This window comes from Saimiri boliviensis, chromosome 10 (assembly GCF_048565385.1).
Source record: "Saimiri boliviensis isolate mSaiBol1 chromosome 10, mSaiBol1.pri, whole genome shotgun sequence".
NCBI lineage: Eukaryota > Metazoa > Chordata > Mammalia > Primates > Cebidae > Saimiri > Saimiri boliviensis.
In genome coordinates this window covers 16,443,067-16,465,996 of record NC_133458.1, presented here as the reverse complement: position 1 = coordinate 16,465,996, position 22,930 = coordinate 16,443,067, and the positions used below count along the sequence as shown (strand labels likewise).

The window sequence follows — 22,930 nt, the reverse complement described above, 5'->3', positions numbered from 1 at the left end:
AAATGAGCATGTTGACCTATGTGATCTAAGGTTCCTTCCCGCAGAAGCTGCCCTGGGCTCTTTGCTTTGCTCTTAGGGCACGTGGATCAGGTCACCTGACACATTATCCAGAGTTGCAGTGAGTACCACATCTTGTCCTTCAATGCAGGACTTAAGAAACTGCCCATGCATCTGTTACCCCAAATGTCCCTCACTTTGTCATTTGTTCCTCTGTGTCACTCTGAGCAGATCCAATACAGGATACTCTGTCTTGCCTGTCTCAGCATCCTGGGGCCCTCAGCAGCAAGTTGGCACGAGGCAGTCGCTGTGAGTGTGCACAAATCGTGTTGCCCTCCTGCCAGTTTGTCGCTCCTCGTTCCCGTCAGGTTCTATTAGGAATGACAACTCTGAAGTGGATTCGTGCCATTAATCACGTCACCATGTACAAGGGGCCTGGATCTATGTCACTGACATCCCTCTTTCCTTTTGATTCCTTTGATCACAGCCCATGTTTGGCGTGCCCTCTCACAAAGGGCTTCCCTTCAATCCCTTAAAATGTTGTGAAATGCTCAGGCCTGTGCTGGCCCTAAATGCATAATTAGTGAATGTAGGGTAGCTAGCTTCCTGATTCTGAGGCTGTTCTACCCTTTTAAGGCCCTATAAAAGACTGCAGCCCTGAACATGGCCAGCATGCCCTGGTGGCTCCTCCCAATGCCAATTTGCCAGCAATCTGAGGAGCCTATCCATTGTACCCCAGGGAAGCAGCCTTTTCCTGCTGCTCTGAACACAGACCAGCACCCCACCTTATATTTGCCTCTACATTTTTGTAAAAGCCTCATAATCATTTGGCTTCCTTTCACCCTTTCATACACTCACTTAGCTCCAACATTTACTGCGAATTTGCTGCAGCCAGACTTTTCTATAGATAGCACTTTCAAGTTTATGCATCTTTTTCAGGCACATTTTCTTTTCTTTTTTTTTTTTTTTTTTTTTTTTTTTTGAGATTGAGTCTCATTCTGTTGCCCAGGCTGGAGTGCAGTGGTGCAATCTTGGCTCACTGCAACCACCACCTCCCAGGTTCAAGTGATTCTCCTACCTCAGCCTCCTGAGTAGCTGGGACTACAGGCATGCACCACCAACATGGTGAGATGGGGTTTCATCATGTTGGCCAGACTGGTTTCAAACTCCTGACCTCAGGTGATCAGCCTGCCTCAGCCTCCCAAAATGCTGGGATTACAGGCATGAGCCACCACACCTGGCCTTCAGGCACATTTTCTTAACATGTTTGATTTTCATGACATCCCTGTGAGATGGTCAAGACAGAGACCAAGAATCTAAGTCTCAGTGTTTAAGTGACTTGCTTGAATTGGTGGAGACAGATCACCTACCTGGATGGGTTGTCTCCCTTTTCTAATCCAAAGATCTCTATTTCATGCCTTTGGCTTGGTGTAATTTGGCTGGCTCTTGTGTTCAAGTCATTCTTCTGGTGACCTTGAATTTAATGCAAACCTCATGGCATCTCTTTCCAGAGATACACCCTGCCTTGGAGAAGGCCTCCAGATGTCGGAGAATGGGAACCAAGGCTATTCTGTTCTTGTGCAGTTGGCACTGGGGACTGTAATGTGTGGAATTACATCAAAGGGGAAAACTGAGAAATTTTTAATCCAGCACTCTCTTCCCCAGATTTTGCTCTGATTTCCTCTTTCAAAAGACAATTACACCTGTAATCGCAGCACTTTGGGAGGCTGAGGCAGGTGGATCATTTGAGGTCAGGAGTTCGAGACCTGCATGGCCAACGTGGTGAAACCCTGTCTCTACTAAAAAATACAAATTAGCTAGGCATGGTGGTGCATGCCTGTAATCCCAGCGACTTGGGAGGCTGAGGCAGGAGACTTGCTTGAACCTGGGAGGTGGAGGTTGCAGTGAACTGATATCATGCCACAGCACTCCAGCCTGGGTGACAGATGGAGACTCTCTTGTCTCAAAAAAAAAAAAAAAAAAAAAAAAAAAAAAAGACAATTTCTCCTGGATATTTTCTTTTTGTTTCATTTTTTTTCTTTTTAATTGTTAGGGGACATAATTTTATGTATTTATGGGGTACATGTGATATTTTGATACAAGTGATACAGTGTGTAATGATCAAATCAGGGTAATTGGAATACCCATTACCTCAAACATTTCTCATTTCTTTGTGTTGGAAACATTCCAAATCCATTCCTCTGATCTCCTCTTTTAAAAATTAGTTCTTCCTGAATATCTTCTTTATTTAAATTTAACTTTTATTTTAAGTTCAGGGTTACATGTTTGTTATATAGGCAAACTTGTGTCATGGGGATTGGTTGTATAGATTATTTTATCACTCAGATATTGAGCCTAGTATCCATTAGTTGTTTTCTCTCATCCTCTCCCTCCTTCCACCCTCCACGGTCCGATAGACCCTAGTGTGTATTGTTCCCTCTATGTGTCCATGTGTTCTCATCATTTAGCTCCTGCTTATAAGGGAGACATGTGGTATTTTGTTTTCTGTTCCTGTGTTAGTTTGCTAGGGATGATGGCGTCCAGCTCCACCCACGTTCTTGCAAAGGACATGATATCATTCTTTTTTTGGCTGCATAGTATTCCATGGTGTATATATACCACACTTTCTTTATACTGTCTACCACTGATGAGCATTTAGGTTGATTCCATGTCCTTGCTATTGTGAATAGTGCTGCAATGAATGTACATATGTGTATCTTTATAATAGAACATTCATCTAGTTAATAGCACATGGCTCTTGGGGTAATCAAGGCTCTGACAGGCTTTGCAAAGAATCATCCACATGCTTGCTTGTAACATTCCCTCAGTATTTGTGGAGAAAATAATCACTTGCAGAAAACTCTGGGGATATGAAGATGAAAAATACACTTGTCCTGGCCTCAAAAGGTTCTCAGAGATTACTGGAGCTATTAGAAACCTTAGAGATTCTAGTATAATTTTCCACATTTTGATTTTTAGACTTTTACATTATATTCCAATAATGTTTTGCAATATTTATGCAACTCTAGATTAAAGAAAGAAAAAAAATTAACCACAATCCCTTTGGTCAAATCAAGCTGTTTTCAATGGCATATGCTCCCTTCCACTGTTTGTTCACATGAATACATAATTTCTTTTGCATAGAGTGAGATTTTTCTTCAATATTAAACATATTCTTCCATATTACTATATAAATACAATCAAGGGTATATTTCACATTCTTTGGCTTTCCATTATTATTGGATGCTTAGATTTCTACATTTTTTGCCATTATACAGCTGCAATAAACATTTTTTGGGTATAACTTTCAAATTCTTTTGGGTTATTTCCTTAGCCTAGGTTTCCTCAAGTGTGATTACTAGGTCAAAGAGTGAGCATTTTCATGGTTTCTGGTAAGCATTTTCATACTGTTATTCAAATGTTTGTATTCATTTATTCTATCACCAAAGTGTGAGTTAATTTTCTTGATCTGAATAGTTCCTGGATAGCATCCTTTCTATTTATAATGAGTAATTTTTGGGGTTCTTGCAGGACCCCCAAAATAGGTATAATCAGACTTACTGTTGATTATACCTTGTTTCTTTCATTGTACCTCTTTTCAGGTTTTTTCAACAAGTGTGTTGTGACCAGCCACGAGATCATGGATAAGTGACCTAGTCTGAGTATGCCTCTTACTGTTTATAGATGGGAACCGTCAGTGGTTGCTGGATTGTTATAAAAATCTAACAATAGAGTTTATAGCATTGCTCTCTAAATGATACAAAAGTCAGCTGTTACTGGTGGTGTAACTGATTGCCTCTCAAATCCCCGCCCCCCCATCTACTCCACATGACCCTTCCCAGAATGGCTGCCACTAAGTTCCCACCAGTAGACAAGGACTGTGTGCAAGGCATTGCTGTAACAAAGTTAAGATTGTGGGGCGGGGACAGACATAGGTGCTAACAGGGAAAGATGCAAAAGTGCCTGAGATGGTACTAATCCCGGGCCAGCCCCTGTTGGTTGGTCGGGTCTTCATTTAACAGCTGTGGCTCTGCCTTCCCAGCTACACTATCACAGGTCCCGTGCCTGGCCCTGGATATGCCAAACTGCAAAGCAGAGTTGGCATTCCTCTGTCAATCAATGTCGTGTGACTTATATGTTCTAGTTCACTCTGTGATTGATTAATCTACAGCCTTTGAATAGTCATTACAGGTTCAGACTACACACACACACACACACACACACACACACACACACACAAAATATAAATGAAAATAAATGCTTGAAGTGTAAGTCTTCGCTTTTAAATCTTCTAGTCTACTCTTAGCTCTTCAGTGTAGGCCTGTTGTTTATTTAAAAATAGACTGGGCGCAGTGGCTCATGCATGTACTCCCAGCACTTTGGGAGGCTGAGGACAGAGGATCCCTCGAGTCCAGGAGGTTGAGACAAGCCTAGACAGCATTGTGAGACCTGTCTCTGGAAAAAACCAAACATTTTAGAGCTTCTACTATGTGATAGGCAGTGTTCTAAGTGCTTGCACACTGTATCTTACTTTGTTTATATAACAATGCTATGATGTAGGTACTTCTGTGACATTGTTTTTACTGACTGAGAAACATTCTGGAAGCTCAAGTAACTTGCCCACAGTCACTTAGCTGGCAAGTGATGGAGACAGAATTAGAACTCAGTTCTTTCAAATATTCTGCTAGTTGGTGTTTCTGGGCTGTGGCTTGGCCAGACCCACACTCATAATTCATTATGAAGTGGGGGTGCACGACCACCTTTCCAGGCCTCGGTTTCCCACATTTCACTGTCTTCTGAGTGATGCATGCAAATTCCAGACAGAGTGGATGGCTGTGGTGTCATAGCAGAGAGCTGGCAGACAAAGACACTGTCTTAGACAGTAAGGGGGTAGAACGGCGACAGTTGAGCAAGGCAGTGTGAACATGTGCAAATGTGGGCCAGCTTGACACCATCAACCAGTGTCTAATACCATGCTGGCATCTGTCAGGCTCTCAATACGCATTTGTGAATGAATGAATGAATGGTGAGGGCAAGAGGCATGTGTGACTTCAAGTCTTGTTGGAGCCTCTACATATTAATTCTCAACAGGTAATTGTTGAGTACCTACTGTGTGCTAGTACTGTGACTGTGGCCATTTATTGTGTGCTTACTATTTGACAGGCACTGTAGTAGGCGCTTGATTCATGGTTTCTCTATTCCTTTCACTGATGCTGTGGGTTACACATTGCTCTGTTACAGATGAGGAAACTGAGACGTATAGAGATTAAACACCTTCTCCAAGGTTATAGAGTTGGAACCAGTATTCTAAATCACAGAACAGTGAACATAAAGTAGTCTATTTCATAATTTCACTTCATCTCATTCATTCATTCATTCACAAATGTGTATTGAGAGCCTGCCAGATGCCAGCATGGTATTAGGCACTGTGCTCAAGGGTGAAACCTCTGATTTGCTGCTGCCTGGGAGGATGTTAATAATGTTACACAGAGAATACCAGACTCCATGTCTCTGCCCATGACAGAGAGTATTGGGAGTATTTTTCTGCTTGAATGTAAGCTGAAAGTTATTTTTCACACTGAAAGGAAACCAAGACCATTTTAGACCTGCAGCGAAGCAAAGAAAACAGGGCTGAGGAGGGGCCTCTGGAACAGAGAACCAGAGTAAATTTCAGGGCCTGTAACCTCAGCAAGCAGGGTTTTGCCCAGCACCCACGAGGAGCAGGTTTGGTTTCAGAGCCTCTTGAGAAGTAACTGACCAGGACTCTGCTACCTCCCAGCAGCACAGAGGAGGAACTGAGGAGCAGATATAGCAGGAATGGATGAGAATAGAAACAATTGCTGTCCATATGGCTAAGGGAGGAACAATTAGTGATTATGAGATGGTGAAGGTTTAGTACTTCTAGTTTGCTGTACTTCATTACGTGTAAGTTCCATCTCAAAGCAAAAACCGTCATTCCCCATTAATTCTTTTCTTCTCTTTGTTAAATTCTGCTTAAATTATTCCTTATAGTATTGTACAGATGAGATCTGCGCAGATGTATTGTGGTGTGTGTGAGTATGTGTCTGCATGAATATCACTGCTGAAATCCAGATGTCCTGGACAGGGGGATCGGCTAAGTCTCCCAGAGACTGCTGAGCATTACACTTGGCTCTTGGAATCCAGGAATTCATCACCAGAATTAATGTGGTGTTGAGAAAAGTGAGTAGGTACTTGACAAATTTGTTAATGTTGGAGTCCGAGTCTGCATACCACATTGAGAATTCTATGACGGCTCACGTAACGAATAGCGCAGCTGGAATGAACATTCTAGGGAAGTAGTCTAGTTTGAAGCTGAGTGAGAGTTTGCCTTTCTCCTTAAGGAACTTGAAACAGAGGTAAATACTGACGGGTACACTAAGCTCCTTGAAGGCAAGAACAACGTAACGTCGTGTGAATTCATATCCCCAGTACCTAGTACCATGCCTAATACAAAGTAGAGGCTCAATACATGTTTCCTGATTGAGCTGAATCAATAATATAAAAAGTGTTGTGGAAACAGTTAACCAATCACTTACTTCCTGACTACCCTGCCCCCAAGGAAGTTTCCACCAAGGAGGGAATATTGGAGTCAGGACTGAAAGATTGGCCTGCAGTCATGACTGAGGATGCGAAGCTATGAAAGAGGATAGCCTATCTCACATGAGAAACTTGCAACTCTGACAATATATAAATCAAATTTAAGGTCATTGAACAATGGCTTAGGCCTGGGATCATTTCCGTCAGAATATCAACCTCAATCAGTCATAATGGTTGTCTGAACTTGTGTTGAGGGAGGATTCTGAAGTCTTATACTAGTTTGGGGTTGATTGGCCAAGTTTGCCATGGGTAGGGGAGGAATACTTGTATCATACATTAGCCATTGTCATATTAAGTCTCTGGGTTCTTCAAAGTAACCCCTTCTCCTTTGTTTTGTCTCAACTCCATATATAAATAGGAACTGGCAATGTGTTTTGTGCCAACTCACACAAGGGGAAGAGACCGTGTGGGTGTGAGAAGTGGTTCTCTACCTTTCTAATCGGTCAAGTCCTCCATCACAAAAACAGTTCTTAGCAGACTGGAGAGAACAGGCTTTGAAGAGATTCTAGTGAAGGTGCTTTCTTTAAAAAATATTAATTATCAGGAAGAAATTATGCATCTGGGAAGACATAAAAGCATTTTTAGCACTATCCACTTTAATGTAATAAACCTAATCATTTCTTTTATAATCATTGACTTATGAACTGGACCACAAAGTTTAATTTTCCAGATTACTTAGGCTTTGTGTTACAACTTACAAAAAGCTTAAAACAATTTCAATGGCAATAACCATAGACTTGGTTGTAGAATTTATTCCTTCTTAAATGGCTCATTCTAGCCATTATTTAAGGTATTGTTGGTGATGTGCTGTCATCGTCATAAGGTCCAGTATTCTGTTTTGTTGCAATTCAGTTGTGTGCTCCATGGTGGTCCCTGCACTGGAACGCTCCAGGTTGTTCTGGCTTTTGAGATCTTCTGTCTTTCCCCTGAGTCCTACTTTGACAACAGCAGACAACCTCTTGGGTGCTGTTAGTTTGCCAGCTTTTAGCAGTAGTTCTTTCTGGTTATATTTTCCATGGCCTCCATAATTTAACTTTGCTAGAATTTTGTCTAGTGGAAGCAGCCGTAAGTTCTGAATGGAGGCCTGAGGGACTCTCCTGCGACCGAAGAATGGGCACTTTCTGTGAATGGGTGTTGGGCTTGCTCCGAACCTCTTTTCACTTGCTTTTGGGTTCTCAGTTGACTTTTGCATAGCTGAGGTTGATCCGTAAGTGCCCTTCAGATAATTGAGGTGGAACTGTCCTGCTAGAGAGCTACTAATTTTATGGACAAGCCCTTGATATCAAACTGGAAACCACGGGTCCATAGAATAAGACTTCAGACTGGAAAGCTAAAGGTCTAGACATGCTTGCTAGAACCTGCTTAACTTCTCTGAAATTGGGAAGAAAATGCCCTCCTCCAGCCAAGCTTAGTTTCTTGGATAAAGGGCTATATTAATATAGAGAATTATAAAAGTCAATACTTACTTTGAATGGTTAATAATAATTTAGGCAAAGTAGTGGCAGCATTTGCCAATGAAAAGTTGGATGTTTGAAAAAAAGGGATTTTTTTTGATAAATTAATTTTTTTTCCTTTTGAGGGACAGGAGTGAGGAGAGGCCTTCTGATAAAAAGTCATCATTTGAAATGGTTGCATAATATTAGTCAGTCGGCAAGCCCTTCAGCATGGATGCAATGTGCTGCTACTGTAATATGCAGTGTCACTTGAAGCTAATCCCTTTATTGATTTTTTTTCCCTGTGAACTTGCTGACAGCGAAAGATTAGGTCTAGAGAAATAGTTGTAGTTCAAGTTCTATTTGAAAATATTTAGAATTTAAAATGACCTTTACAAGAGAAAGGGCTGCAGGGAGTGGGATTTAAGTAGTTAGGGACAGAGCACCGTCTAAAGGGTGAGGTTGAGGGGAATGCCTTTCTAATGCCAGTGTCACGGCAGGCCATCCTGGACAAGTGTCCTCTGTCCCCAGGGCCACATGAGAGCCCACGGCCAGGCTGACCCTTGGCCACACTGCAAAGAAGATGAAGTTTGATTTTGTCCCATTTAGTCCTTAATGCACGTTACCCTCCCTTCCATAGCCTGCGCCCACAGCTCCTCTGTCTCTCCTGGCTTTGCTGGTTTGTCCAAAGTTTCAACTGTCTATTCCCCTCAGGCCCTCACACTTTCAGGGCCCCAGGTTCCTAAACCGCCTCTGTCACTTCTTCCCTCTTGGCCCATTTTTAAGAGGAAAGCAATTTAATTACAACAACTTTAGATGTAAATGGCTGGTGTAAATAACTCTCCGTGAAACAGTATGGAGAGAAGTGGTGTTTTCTTTGTGCTTATCATCAATATGTCAAAATGGTAGAGGGGGAGAATTGGTGGCTGTGTTTTAAAAAACTATGAATCTAAAGAAAATACAGGCCGGGCGTGGTGGCCCCTGCCTGTAATCCCAGCACTTTGGAAGGCTGAGGCTGGTGGATCGCCTGAGGTCAGGAGTTTGAGACCAGCCTGGCCAACATGATGAAACCCATCTCTGCTAAAAATATAAAAAATTAGTCAGGCTTGGGGGTGGGCAATTGTAATCCCAGCTACTTGGGAGGCGGAGGCAGGAGAATCGCTTGAACATGAGAGGTAGGGGTTGCAGTGAGCCAAGATCACGCCACTGTACCCCAGCCTGAGAGACAGAGACTCTGTCTCAAAAAAAAAAAAAAAGAAAAAGAAAAAGAAAAAGAAAATACAAATCCATGCAAATATATGCCATTTGTTCCAGCCCTGTCCTCTCATTTCCCTTTGCCGAGAGGCCTCCCTTCCTTTAGTCACTTGATGGGACCAAAATTAGTATTTTACTAGTAGACTTACTATGTCACATTAATTAGGAATATCCAAATTATTGCAATGGGTTGTTTTGACATATTATCATTTTAGTTTTCAGTACCACCTTGCTGAGGACAGTAGTGTCTCCAAGTTCTCAAATTATATAATTATCCATTACTTGTGGTTTGACCTAAGACTTCTCTCTTAATTCCTCTGGTGCTCAGTTTCCTTATCTGTGAAATGAGAATTATGATCAGAATCTCTAAGTCACTTCCAATTGTAAACTTGTAGGTTTTATTGTGCCCTGTCCTCTGTCATTTCTAAACCCCATTTAAAAAATACTCCATGTAAGGAAAATTCCATCAGCATCCATTCATCCATCCTCCTATCAACCCATCCATCCACCCATCCACCCATCCATCCATCCCTTATGTGCCAAGTATGATAGTAAACTGCATAGGGTAGTATGGTAGGGATTCAAATGGCATAAAAGGTATGATCCCCCCAGAAGGGAAACTTACCTTTCAATATTAGAGACAGAATTAGATACATGAAACAGCCAGAGACTAGAAACAAATGCAAGTGTGTGTCATCACAACAATGTGCTCATAAACACATCTGCAAATGTGTAGTTAGATCGTAAGCCCTTTGAGGCCCCAACACATAAGTTCTTGACACATCTGCTAAAACTCACTATAAAGTACATACAGTGGGGATATACAATACAGGATGACCAATGTAGGCTGGCTGACTAGGGAAGGGTTGATGTAGGCTGGTGGACTAAGGAGAGGCTCAGTGTAGACAGGTTGACTGTGGAAATGGTTAGTGTAGACTAGTCGATACTGGAAAGGCTCCATGTAGACTGACTGTCTCATAAAGGGCTCAGTGTAGGCTGGCTTTCCACAGATGGAAATATTTGAGACGAGTGGTTTGGGAGGTTATATCCTGTGCCCTAGTTCTGCCATTAACATTGCATTTCTTTGCAAATGAATGTACCTTTGTCACTTCAAATCTGCAATTAGCATTAACTGTCAGTGACAAGAGTAGGGTGACAGTGAGTTGGCGTTCACAGCCATGAGCTAGGACCAGGAGAGCCACAGCCATATATGCTGCTCTTCGATCTCTGGTCTTTGAATTGTATCATGCTAAACTGCATCTCTCATTTCCTGAAAACTCTTGGTAAGTCTTCCTCCTTGGGTGCTGATCCTGTCCAGAACCCACAATCACTTTCTTTAGAATCATGGTGCTACTTGTTGCCCAACTAGGAGGCTAACTTCAACCCAAAGGGTCCTGCTGCTGGAGTCCACCCACCAGCTTAGATCCCTTACTTGTAAACTAACTAATCGAGTTTGCACTAGTGACACTGATATTTGGACTGGGGATCATTATCATTCAGGCTAGACCTTGAGTTGAGTAGTCTTTTCACCCAGCCCTGCTCACTCCCAGTGCACATCCTTTCCTATTGGCTTACTTTTGAAGTTCTCATGCCTTGAAGCTAGACCTATAAGAATACGATAGAGAGAAAGAATTAGAAAGTAGGAGTTTTGGGGGCCTGGACAGTCAGGGGTCTAGAATCAGGTAAGTGTCCTGGGCACTGGGGAAACTCAAGCATGCTTGCTGGGCAGCAGGCTCAGGCCACCATGATTGAGAAGTCCTGCTTGACTAAGGCCATGTTATATGCAGCCAGGAAGCTCTTTATACTCTCTTCCTACTGGGTCCAAGAGCGTGGGGCCAACAGCCCTGGTCCTTGACATGTGTGTGAAGAAGTTATTGTGAGTTAAGGTCTCAAACTTATTATAGTGGCTTGTTATACTGGTCATCCTTGTATTGTATATTCTCCTTGTATGTATTTAATCATGAGTTTTAACAAACGTGTCAAGAATTTATTGTGTTAAAGCCTCAAACAGTCCAGTTCTAGGACATCGTCCACCTGCAGTCACACAGGTAAGAGAAGAGAAGTGGATCACCTGACCGGCAATAATTAGTGAGGGAAACAGAAGAGGTGATGGGGACTTTGGCTTTTGATATGGTTTGACTGTGTCCCCACCCAAATTTTACCTTGAATTATAATAATCCCTGTGTGTCAAGGGTGGGGCCAGATGGAGATAATTGAATCATGGGGGCAGTTTCCTCCATGCTGCTCTTTTGGCAGTGAATAACTTTCATGATATCTGATGGTTTCATAAATGGGAGTTTCCCTGCACAAGCTCTCTTCTGCCTGTACCACGTAAGATGTGCCTTTGCATCTCCTTTGCCTTCCATTATGATTGTGAGGTCTCCCTAGCCATGCTGAACTGTGAGTCCATTAAACCTCTTTCCCTTATAAATTACCCAGTCTTGAGTATGTGTTTATTAGCAGTGTGACGACGAACTAATACAGCTTTGAATAGTCAACATGTTGAAATGGTGTTTATCAGATACTGAAGTAAGGATTTCAAAGTCCTGAATTTTGTCACCTAATCAGACCTTTTTACTGGAGAATCATGTGTTCCTGAATGGATGAAGTGCACTGCCCCAATGGCTAATATTCCTGATTATAAAAACAATGTTGACGATGCATCCTAACACCTTGTGAGTCAGAGGACCTCAGAGTAAACATTTTGTCCTTGATCTCTTCCAGAACTGAAATCTTAACAGCAGCACGGGGTTAATAAACCAAGGGTGGGAGGGACAAGTTTGTGATCTCTGGCGGCCTCCACAGCCCACCCTGTCATTAGAATGTTCTCTCTCAAATGCCAGGTCCCTTGCTTTGCCCTTAATTGTTGAAAATGCACATGGAATTAATTTGGTAAGTGGCAAAAATTAGTGCCTTCTTATGCCAGACCTTTTCATTCTGCAAATAGCTGGGTTTGAAATTTTTCTTTCTGTTACCTAGGAAAAAGTAGTCAGTTGTCTATATTAGAAACGTAAATAAGTATCATTTTCTGATTTCAAACAATTTAGAGTCACCTATTTATATCCTAAACACTGATGTGTTAGTCACCATAGTCCTTTGTGTTGATTACAGCGACAATTCCTTAGACTTGCTCTCTCTCCTCCTCCTCATCTTCCTCTTTTTTGCTCCTCCAAATAGATTACGTCGTAAGCTGCTCCGAGGCTGCGTTTTCTTTTCTCAACCCAGCACCTTGTGTTGTTCCTGATACCTAATGAAATGAACGATGGATAATTATGAATATTTATATGATTATGATGTTTGAGAAATAAGAGCATTTTCTGGAAGCGGCATGTCCTGAGCTGAGGACTGTGGGCTCATCCACGTGCTGGTTCGTGGTGGAGTTAGCACAGGCTTGCAGCCTCCTTGATGTGCAGGACAGCAAGGTTTGGCCTCAGCAAAGCAGCATCACGTTCAGACACGATGGAACTGGACCTCTCTGAGGTCAGCCTCCAGCTGATGACGCTTCTTGGAAACTCATCCCTGCCCTTGGAGGGTTTTTAGTAAAGGAGAGACATTCTTTGTGAGTTTTCTTGGGGGGTTCCTCTCCCTTGCAGAGTCCCCTGCAGACCAACACATGCTATCAGCCATTACTAATGAGAACAGCACTTGCTTTTAAAGTTGGAGGAAAATATTGGGGCCTAGTAATCTACGTGACATTCTGGAGGCTGTATTTCTATTATCCTGAACAGTATTTTTCTCAGTTGCTCAGTATTTGTTTGCTGGATTTTACCTGATTGATGTGATGGATCCGCAGGAGCTTTATTGTCTTGGATCAGGTTTTAAGCCTGATTTTCAGTCTTTCCTCCCCCACTGTTGCTCTTTAGGGACCCTCAGATTCTTCCCAGCGGGTTCAGAGAGTCCCCAGGAGTGTCTTGTGTGTTTCTAAATGCTTTTGACTCTAGGCTACCTGAATGGCTCTGACATCTTTTGCACCCTGTCCTCTCTGCCAGCAAGACCCGCCCTATGGCCTCTCTTGCCCTGACTTTGAGGGTATCCTGCCACTCCCCACATCTTACGTGTGGGAGTCTCTGCTGTCCTAGTCAGTTTCACTTGTGCTGCCTTGGGTGTGCAGCAATGTCTCATGGAGACTTTTGGCAGTTGGCTCTTTATTTTGTTAAACCTCTCTTCTCTAGGGCTCTGACATCAATCCCTGGAGCAGGGAGCTTGGGGGAACTCCAAAGCAACACATCCCCCTGCATTTGGAATACTCTGATCTATTTTCCTTGGACCAAGTTTACAGACAGTGACCCTGTTCTCAGGATGAATATTTCCCTGGCTGACTCATTGATCCTTGGTACAAATAAAGTTCTGGAAGACCCAGGGAGAGGAAGAGACAGGTAATCCTGGGACTAGACTCTAGATATTCTGAATTCCAATCAGCACTTCTGCTCTAAGCTGCAGCTGCCCTACTGACCCTCTGGACGTGGCCAGACATGTCTAAAGCTAAGTGCAGTCGAAATGGGAAAAGTTCCCCTGTACCCCTCGCAGGGTGTGCGATGGGGTGTGGCTTGCTTCTTCATTGCCCCGCTGCTCAAAGCTGTAGGGGAGCATACAGACGGGCAGGCTGTGGGGCTCCAACCCCACGGCAGTGTCTAGGGGTGAATGTTTACAGCTGAAGCCCCAGTAGTTGTGTGTTATGGAGTGCTCTTTTAGTTTAGCCGTCTGTAGGCGGCTTGTGTTAGTCAGCTCAATTAGCCTCCTGCCTTATCTCAAGGACAGAGGGCTTTCTGTACCCTGGGGTTCTTGCCTTGGTGTACTGGAATAAGCAGATCACACAGGGCCTTGGAGGATGAGTGCAAGGATTCATTGAGTGAAAGTAGCTCTCAGCAGACGAGGGAGCCAGAAAGGAGATGGTTTTTCCCTAGAGTCAGGCCTGGGCTCTCCTCCGACTGCCCCAGGCAAACTCCACGTCGTTCTGCTGGTCAGTGGCCTGCCGTCATGCTGGTGCTTGTTGGTATGCTCCCAACATCTTCTCAATGTCACTTGTGTGTTTTCCCGCCGATGTGTTTCTTCCTATGTCCAGCCGCTTGTGTCTTCTTCTGAAGATCTGTTCCTCTCGACGTCCAGCTGCTTGTGTGTCTTCTTGCTAGGGCCTCTGGGGTTTTTATAGGCACAGGATGGGGGGTGTGGCAGGCCAAGGTGGTCTTGGAAAATGCAGCATTTGGGCAGGCAAACAAAAATGCCTGTTCTCACCTACGTCCATAGGGGTGGAGCCCTAGCCAGGAACCATGCCCTCTACCCAGCACTTCCCCTCCCCGCTTCCAGTCACAGTGATTGCTTAGGCTTTTCTGGGGAGCTGATATAAGACACCTCAATCAGGGACCTGCACAGAGCAGAGCTCTGTAGATGATCTTAACTGTGATACTAATGCGGACTTTGGTCCTTGATCAATTTCTCCTGAGAATTCTCTCCTTTTGAAACTTCAATTTCTTGAAACCTTCAGGTTCCTTAGTAACTTATCTTCTTTCCTGCCCACTGTTACTTGATGCTATAAAAAAGAAAAAAGGGGTTTGGGTAAGGGTGTGTGTGTGTTAGGGTGGAGAGAAAGCCATTATCAGCCTGTGGCAGGTTCAGTGTGTGGTCAAAGAGTCAAGGTCATGGGTAGAAAACCAGAGCTAATCCTAGAGGGTCCAGTAGGTGCCGAGAACAGAGCAGGTGAGGCCATCAGCCCCAGTCCAGACAGAGAGTTGCATTTTAGAAGTTGGATGCATTTTTAGGATGCCAAGTCTGTCTGGTTTGACATCAGGAAACCCACAAGGATTATGTCAAGTAAAGAGGGTGGATTTGCACGCATGCCTTGCAGGGGTGTAAACTTGAGCAGCCCCATCCTGCCCTCCCTCTCGGGGCCTCTGCTCCTCCTTCTCCATCTGCTGTTTCTACTCAGCTTCCTCCTTGCTCATCTCCCTCACCTTAACCTACATTTTATTTATTTCATTTTATGGATATTGTTTGTTTTCCTTGGCACCAGCTTAATCTTACAGTCACCTCTTCACTTCAGCTGCATTCTTTCAGTGTTTCTGGCATCATCTTCACTTGAGAGAGGATTGATCAGCCTTGTTTAACATCTTGTGCTGGGCCATATGGCATGGGTGGCAGAGGCGTGTCTCTGTGGCTTGTAGGGGATGGAACTGTGAACACTGTTATACAAGTGGGTCTCTTGATTCCCAGGGACAGTGAGTAGCCCACCAGTGGTGACTAACACCCCTACAGTGGTCTTAAGGGGTCACTTGGTATCTGGCACAGCAGAACAGCACAAATCCATGTGGATGGCACAGAGCACATTTCTCCTAGAGAAGATTTTTTGAGATGATGCTTTTTTTGGGGGGGCGGGGGGATGGAGTTTTGCTTTTATTGCCCAGGCTGGAGTGCAATGGTGTGTTCTCGGCTCACCACAACCTCTGCCTCCCAGGATCAAGCAATTCTCCTGCCTCAGCCTCCCAAGTGGCTGGGATTACAGGCATGTGCCACCAAGCCCGGCTAATTTTGTATTTTTAGTAGAGACAAAGTTTCTCCACGTTGGTGAGGCTGGTCTTGAATTCCCTACCTCAGGTGGTCCACCCGCTTCGGCCTCCCAAAGTGCTAGGATTACAGGCGTGAGCCACCGTGCCTGGCCAAGATGATGCTTTTAAAGTGACATTCAGTATATCAATCTCTTTAGCTCCTATGTTGTGTGTAATGGCTAAGCCTGTATCTTCACACACTGGAACTCATTGGATCTTCGCAACCACCCTTTGGTCAGAGGGGTCTTCTTGTGTCTTCTTGAAGTAGGTACAGGTTGAACATCCCTGATCCAAAAATGCAAAATCCAAAATGCTCCAAAATCTGAATCTTTTTGACTGTCAACATGACACTCAAAGGAAATTCAGTTTTGGATTTTCGGATTAGAAAGGTTCAATGGTGAGTATAATGCAAGTGTTTCAAAATCTGAAAAGAACCAAAATCGAAAACTCAACTTGCGCAACTGCTCTTATTTGATGTAGGAGGAAACTGAGTCGGAGAGAAGTTGAGAGACGTGCCCAGTGACACGCAATGAGCAAGTGAGAGACAGGACTAGTCTGTCTTCCTGGCTTCCAGTTCCTAACCGTTTTCCCGTATGTTCTACATCTGCATGCAGGGCTTGTGCTTCCCTAGGTGTTATGAGGAGATAAAACAGAAATAAGCTTATATTCTAGTTAGGATAAGCTGCAAACAGCATCCATTAAGACAGTCATTTGAGAGCTGATTGCTCTGTGCTGGTGATTCTGACCTTGAAGTACTCACACGAGAGGACACACAAAAATTATAGGCTGCTTTGCGAAGTCTGTGATGCGCTGTGGATTGAAGATAAGCCTGGAGAGAATCAAGGTCACAGACTTACCCGAACCTGAGAAACCCTGAGAAGAGCCAACGTTAGTCAGTGGTAATGCTGAGCTGGAAGGTGTCCCTGAATCCAGCCGCCTGAGGAAGGTCCAAGGCCACATGGCCTGATGCTGAATTAGTTGACAAGGAATCAGAAGACCAAACCGAGTAGGTCACAGTGTCCTTTGGAAAGACAGAGTGGCGGAGCCAGCATAGCTCTGAAGGTCTACAATGAAGCCATGTTTCATCTTTCAGACAGCTGTGGTACCTGGACATCACAAGAGGCTTTCTGAGCTGTTTGACTATAACCCAGAGTGAACATCAAATGACAAAAGAGAATCCCTCCCTGCATTGTACTAGAATGTAGCCGGAGGGAAAGACTTGAAGGGCTGTTTCCAAGAGCAAAGCTCTAATGGGTTGGCCATGCGAGGCATTGAGTGAAGGCAAAACTTTCCCAGGCAGTGGCTGAAGGCATACCCAGAGTAGAGGAAATCCTTCCAGGGCACTCTGGAGCCAGGATTGAATAGTTGAGCCCTGCCAGTGGGATGATCCTGGTGGGTGGGCAGACAGCAGACAGAGCAGCAGGAACTTACAGGCAGCCTATAGACTATTGGGTAAATTCCTAGGAGGTCTGGCAGCCAGGGACCAAGCCTCTAAGGTTCACCTGAGGCCAGGAATCCAGAAGGTGGAGTCCTCAGCTTAGGGAAACTGGTGACTGAAGTGGTCATCACAGTCAGGCTCTAGTCATGGGAGAAAAAAGCAGAGGTCCAGTTACCTAGACTGGTATAAGGTCAAGATGACTGGTATATAAGGTCAGGGCAGAGTTCATGGTGACAGTAACAGAGCTGGCTCCCACATCAAAGCCTTTGCAGAATCCTGACTTTGTCAGCCATTCTAATGTCTCTCTGGGAAAGGTCAGCCCTGCCTTGGAGTTTAGAGAGGGGTGACCCAAGTTGTGGGGAGAGGAGGGCTGTGAGTGCTGGAAACTGGAAGGTCTCCATCAAGAACCACCAGAGCTGCTGGGCACTGTGGAGCTGTGAGTATGGAACCCTGAAGGGCAGGGCGCATAGTCTGAGGTTCAGAGAGGAGAAGTGGCTGTCCCCACATCATCCTGGGCAGAGCTGGGACAGACCCATGTTCTTTATTTATGATTTTAACTCACTTTGTTTTGTTTTTTAGCATTACAATCAATGTTTAAAAATAGACAATATATTTGCATGGTTCAGTGTTTTAAAAGCATAAAGGGTTTGATGAGGTTTTGTCCTGATAAACACATCACAAATTGAAAATATCAGAAGTAGAAAATGCACTTAATATACCTTACCTAACAAACACCATAGTTTAGCCTAGCCTACCTTAAATGTGCTCAGAACACTTACATTAGCCTGCAGTTTGGCTAAATCATCTAACACAAGGCCTGTTTTATAACAAAGTGTTGGATACCTCATATAACTTTTTTTCCTTTTAAACAGAGTCCTGTTCTGTTGCCCAGGCGGTGTATGGGGGTGTGATCACAGCTCATTGTAGCCTTGACCTCCTGGACTCTTAAGCAATCCTTCTGCCTCAGTCTCTCAAGTAGCTGAGACAACAGGCGTGTGCCACTGTGGCTGACTAATTTTTTTTTTTTTTTTTTGGAGATAGAGTCTTGCTCTGTTGCCTCAGCTGGAGTGTAGTGGCGTGATCTTGGCTCATTGCAACCTCTGCCTCCCAGGTCCAAGCAATTCTCCTGCTTCAGCCTCCTGAGTAGCTGAGACTATAGGCATGTACCACCATGCCCAACTATTTTTTTTTTTTTTTTGGTATTTTTAGTAGATATGGAGTTTTACTGTGTTAGCCAGGATGGTCTCGATCTCCTGATCTCATCATCTGCCCACCTTGGCCTCCCAAAGTGCTGAGATTACAGGTGTGAGCCACCATGCCCAGCCCTTTTTTTTTTTTTTTTTTTTTTAAATAGAGATGGGGTCTCTCTATGTTGCCCAGGGTGGTCTTGAACTCCTGGGCTCAAGTGATCCTCCCACCTCGGCCTCTCAAGGTGTTGGGATTACAGGCAGGAGCCACCATGCCCAGCTCATGTAATTTACTGAATATTGTACTGAAAGTGAAAAACAAGTTGGTCATATAAGTACTTGACATATGGTTTCTACTGAATGTGTATCACTTTCACACCATTGTAAAGTTGAGAAATCCTAAGTCAAACTGTCTTAAGTTGGAGGCCATCTGTATGAACAAGGACTCTTTCTTTCCTTCTGATTTTTCCAACTTCCCAGGTATCCTTCTGTAAATAACCAGTATTACTGGTTTAGATCCAGAAATGTTTTATTCATAGGCAAGCATATTCCTAATTATCTATATTTATATCTGTCATCTTCCCCCCCCCCCTTTTTTTTTTTACATAAATGTGGTACACTGAATCCTCACTTAACATCATCAATAGGTTTTTGGAAACTGTGATTTTAAGTGAAGCAACATAATCAGGTCCCTGAATAACGTTGTTTTATTATAACATTGATGAGAAAAAAATAACTGGTTTCATGATACGTCATTCTCTTAAAGCCAGATTCCAGGAACCTATCAATGACGTTAAGTAAGGACTTATTGTACATACTACACCTTGCTTATTTTCATTTAATTTATCATGTAAGGCTTTCTCTATCAGTTTCTAAAGAGTCTTGTCTATTTTTAAATGGCTGTATTGCCTTCCATTCCATATATGTACCGTAATTTATTCATTCTCCTATTGATGGAAATGTAGGTTGCTCTTATAAGCAAAGTGGCAGTGAATAACCTGAGTGTCTGTCATTTCACACCTGTGAAACGACATCTCCTGGAGAAATGACCAAATGTGGAATTTCTGGGTCAACTTGAGCCTTTGTAATTTTGAGAGATCTTGATGGATTGCCCTCTAGAGAGGCTGAACAAATTTACAAAATTTACACTCCAGCTGCAAGTCAGTGACAGTGCCTGGTTCTCCATACCTCACCACTGCTATCAACCTTCCTTCTGCGCCTTGGCCAGAATGATAGTTAAAAATGGCATTCAGTGTAGATTTCATCTATAACTGTCTTATTTTGAGTGCTCTTGAGTATCTTTTCATACGTTTAAGTGACGTTTGTATTTCCATGGACTTTCTGTTCATCTTTTGCTCATTTTTGAATTGTATTGGTTGATCTTTTTCTTACCAGTTGTAGGTGCTTTTTTATGTTTGCAGAAAATTAGTTCTTTGTGGTGTGACTTGCAAGTATTTCTGTTTGTCTTTTGATTTTGCTTATGGTGGATTTTGCTGTGTGAGATTTTGTATCTTCATATATTCAAATTTATCAGTATTTTGTTTTCTGGATTTTGGGTCATAGTAATAAAGCCTTTCTTTCTTTTGGGCTATAAAAAGGTTTTATCCTGGTTTCTTCTAATGCATTGTGACTTAAATTTTTCCAAACAAATATTTGATCCATTTGAAATTTATCATGGTTTAAGGTGCAAAGTGTGCCTTCAGTTTTATCTCATTTTTCCCAGAGGGCGATCCAGTTTACTGAATATCCTTTATTAAATAAACCATTATTTCCCTTACTGATTTGAGATGCCACTATTACTATATGGAAAATTTCCATGTTTTAAATTGAGCTGGATTTTCTGAATTCTGGTCCAGTTCTTCTGTCACCTAGGCAGCAGAGAGAGACAGGGCCCGACTGGGGAAGAAGTACTAAGTAGCTACAGAGAGAGGACAGGCAGAGGGCTCCAGGTCTGCAGAGAGGGACCAGGATCAGCAGAGACACTAGAGGTTAGATAAGGACTGTCAGGGTGTGGAGGGAGAGACAGGCAATGCACCTGGGGAAGGGGAAGGTGGGGTTAGGGGGGTCCAGCAGAAAGAAGCACCAAGGCAGATATCCCAGGAGCGAACTGGGGGCTGCTGCGACTTGGGATGAGAGATGGGAAGGAATGGGGACTCTCCACGCAGTGGTCTTCATTTTTAGGTGTTTGCTTCAGTCTGTCTTGGTACTTAGACACCACTTGCCTTGGTTTCTTATCTGTACTTTATTCCAAAAACGTCTCTACGATGTGTATTTTGAAGTCCTAACTCCCAGTGGGGAGGCATCTTACAATTAGATATTTATTTTTATTTTAAAAAATCTTAATGTATTCCATCTTCTGTAAGCAGGAAAAAAATGTAGGAAAATGGAAATTTCTCCAGCATTAGCTGCCCATGCCCTCTATCTAATTGTTTCACTCTGGCCATGGTCTCTGCTTACCTTCAACTCCTCTGCCCATCCTCCAGCTGAGTCCAGGCCGCTCCTCCTGTGAGGCCATGGCTCTAGCAACCATCCTCTGCCTCCGGCCCCTCCGCTGAACCACTTCTGCTCTTGGCTGTGCATTTGGGATCCTGAGTTCCCTTGAGAAGGCTTCCTTGACAGGCTCTTGCAGCACCAGTCCTGTTCACTGCAGTGAATGGAGTGGCTCCCTGAGGCCTTGCAAAACTAGATAAGAGACAGCCGTCTGTCTTATCTCTCTCTGCTTCTGTGTGCTGGCTTCTGATTTCAGAGAAGCCTTGAATGCAAAACCTAAGGGGACCCGGGAGTCACAGGAACAATGAGCTTCCGGAGGAGCTGGGCAGCCTTTCCAGGGTCAAGTGACTCCATCAGCGCAACTTGCTCCTCTCCATTTACTGTCTGCAGCCCTGGGGTCCCACGGGATACCCACTGGCCACCGCTTTGCTCTGATGCTCTGGAAGTGAGAGTGGCTGTTTGACTCTGCTGCAGGAGAAGAGTGAACACAGTGTTTAGGGAGATCTAGGCTGGGCCCATCCCTGGAAGGAGGAGTCAACTTCAACAGGACCTGGAAACCAAGTGTAGACTGCATGGGCTCCCGTGTGTCCACCCTGCCCGTGTCTCCAGCCATACTCAGGTCTCCACTCTGGTGCCTGAACAAGCACAACAGCCCCAGCCCAGGTCCTTCCCTGAATGCCTTGCTGCCAGTTCCAAAGGCCCCCTGTGGGACCCTGCCCAGCTCTGGTTCTTGAAGTACTTCTGTTTCCTGATGAGCAAGGTGCAGGCTCCTCATATGCCAGTCCGGGCCTTGTGGGCTGGCCTCAGGCTACCTCTTATACTTCCTACATGGCAGCAGCAAGAGAAAATGAGGAAGGAGCAAAAGCAGAAACCCCTGATAAACCTATCAGATCTCATGAGACCCATTCACTATCATGAGAATAGCACAGGAAAGACCAGACCCTATGATTCAATTACCTCTCCCCGGGTTCCTCCCACAACATGTGGGAATTCTGGGAGATAAAATTCAAGCTGAGAGTTCGATGGGGACACAGCCAAACCATATCATTCTAACATGGCCCCTCCAGATCTCATGTCCTCACATTTCAAAACCAATCATGCCTTCCCAGCAGTCCCCCAAAGTCTTAACTCACTTTAGCAATTACCCAGAAGTCCACAGCCCAAAGTCTCATCTGAGATAAGGCAAGTCTCTTCTGCCTATGCGCCTGTAAAATCAAAAGCAAGCTAGTTACTTCCTAGATACAAGGGGGATACAGGTATTAGTAAATCCCTAAATACCTAAATGGCTATATTTAGGTATTAGTAAATACCATTTCGAATGGGAGAAATTGGCCAAAAGAAAGGGGTTAAGGGCCCACGCAAGTCGGAAATCCAGCAGGGCAGTCCAATTTTAAAGCTCCAAAATGATCTCCTTTGACTTCATGTCTCACATCCAGGTCACACTGATGTCAAGAGGTGGGTTCCCATAGGTTTGGGCAGCTCTGCCCCTGTGACTTTGCAGAGTACGGCGTCCCCACTGGCTGCTTTCACAGGCTGCCGTTGAGTGCGGCTTTTCTAGGTGCATGGTGCAAGCTGTCGGTGAGTCTACTGTGCTGGGCTCTGGAGGGCGGTGGCCCTCTTCTCACAGCTCCACTAGGCAGTGCCCTAGTAGAAACTCTGTGTGGGGGCTCCAACCCCACACTTCCCTTCCACACTTCCCTAGCAGAGGTTCTCCCTGAGGGTCCTACCCCTGCAGCCAACTTTTCCCTGGGCATCCAGGCATTTCCTTACATTTTCTGAAGTCTAGGCGGAGGTTCCCAAGCCTCAGTTCTTGACTTCTGTGCACCTACAGGCTCAATACCATGTGAAAGCTGCCGAGGCTTAGGGCTTCCACCCTCTGAATCCACAGCCTGAGCTGTTCACTGGCCCCGTTCACCTATAGCTGGAGTGGCTGAGACGCAGGGCACCAAGTCCCTAGGCTGCACACAGCATGAG

At 44.3% G+C, this 22,930-nt stretch overlaps 1 protein-coding gene across 1 annotated transcript in view; it reads left to right on the top strand.

Annotated features, from left to right (window-relative positions):
* The window catches only part of TMEM178B (transmembrane protein 178B), a 416,789-nt gene that overhangs the window by 100,099 nt on the left and 293,760 nt on the right, over window positions 1-22,930 (top strand). The gene's annotated exons all lie outside the window — the stretch shown is intronic.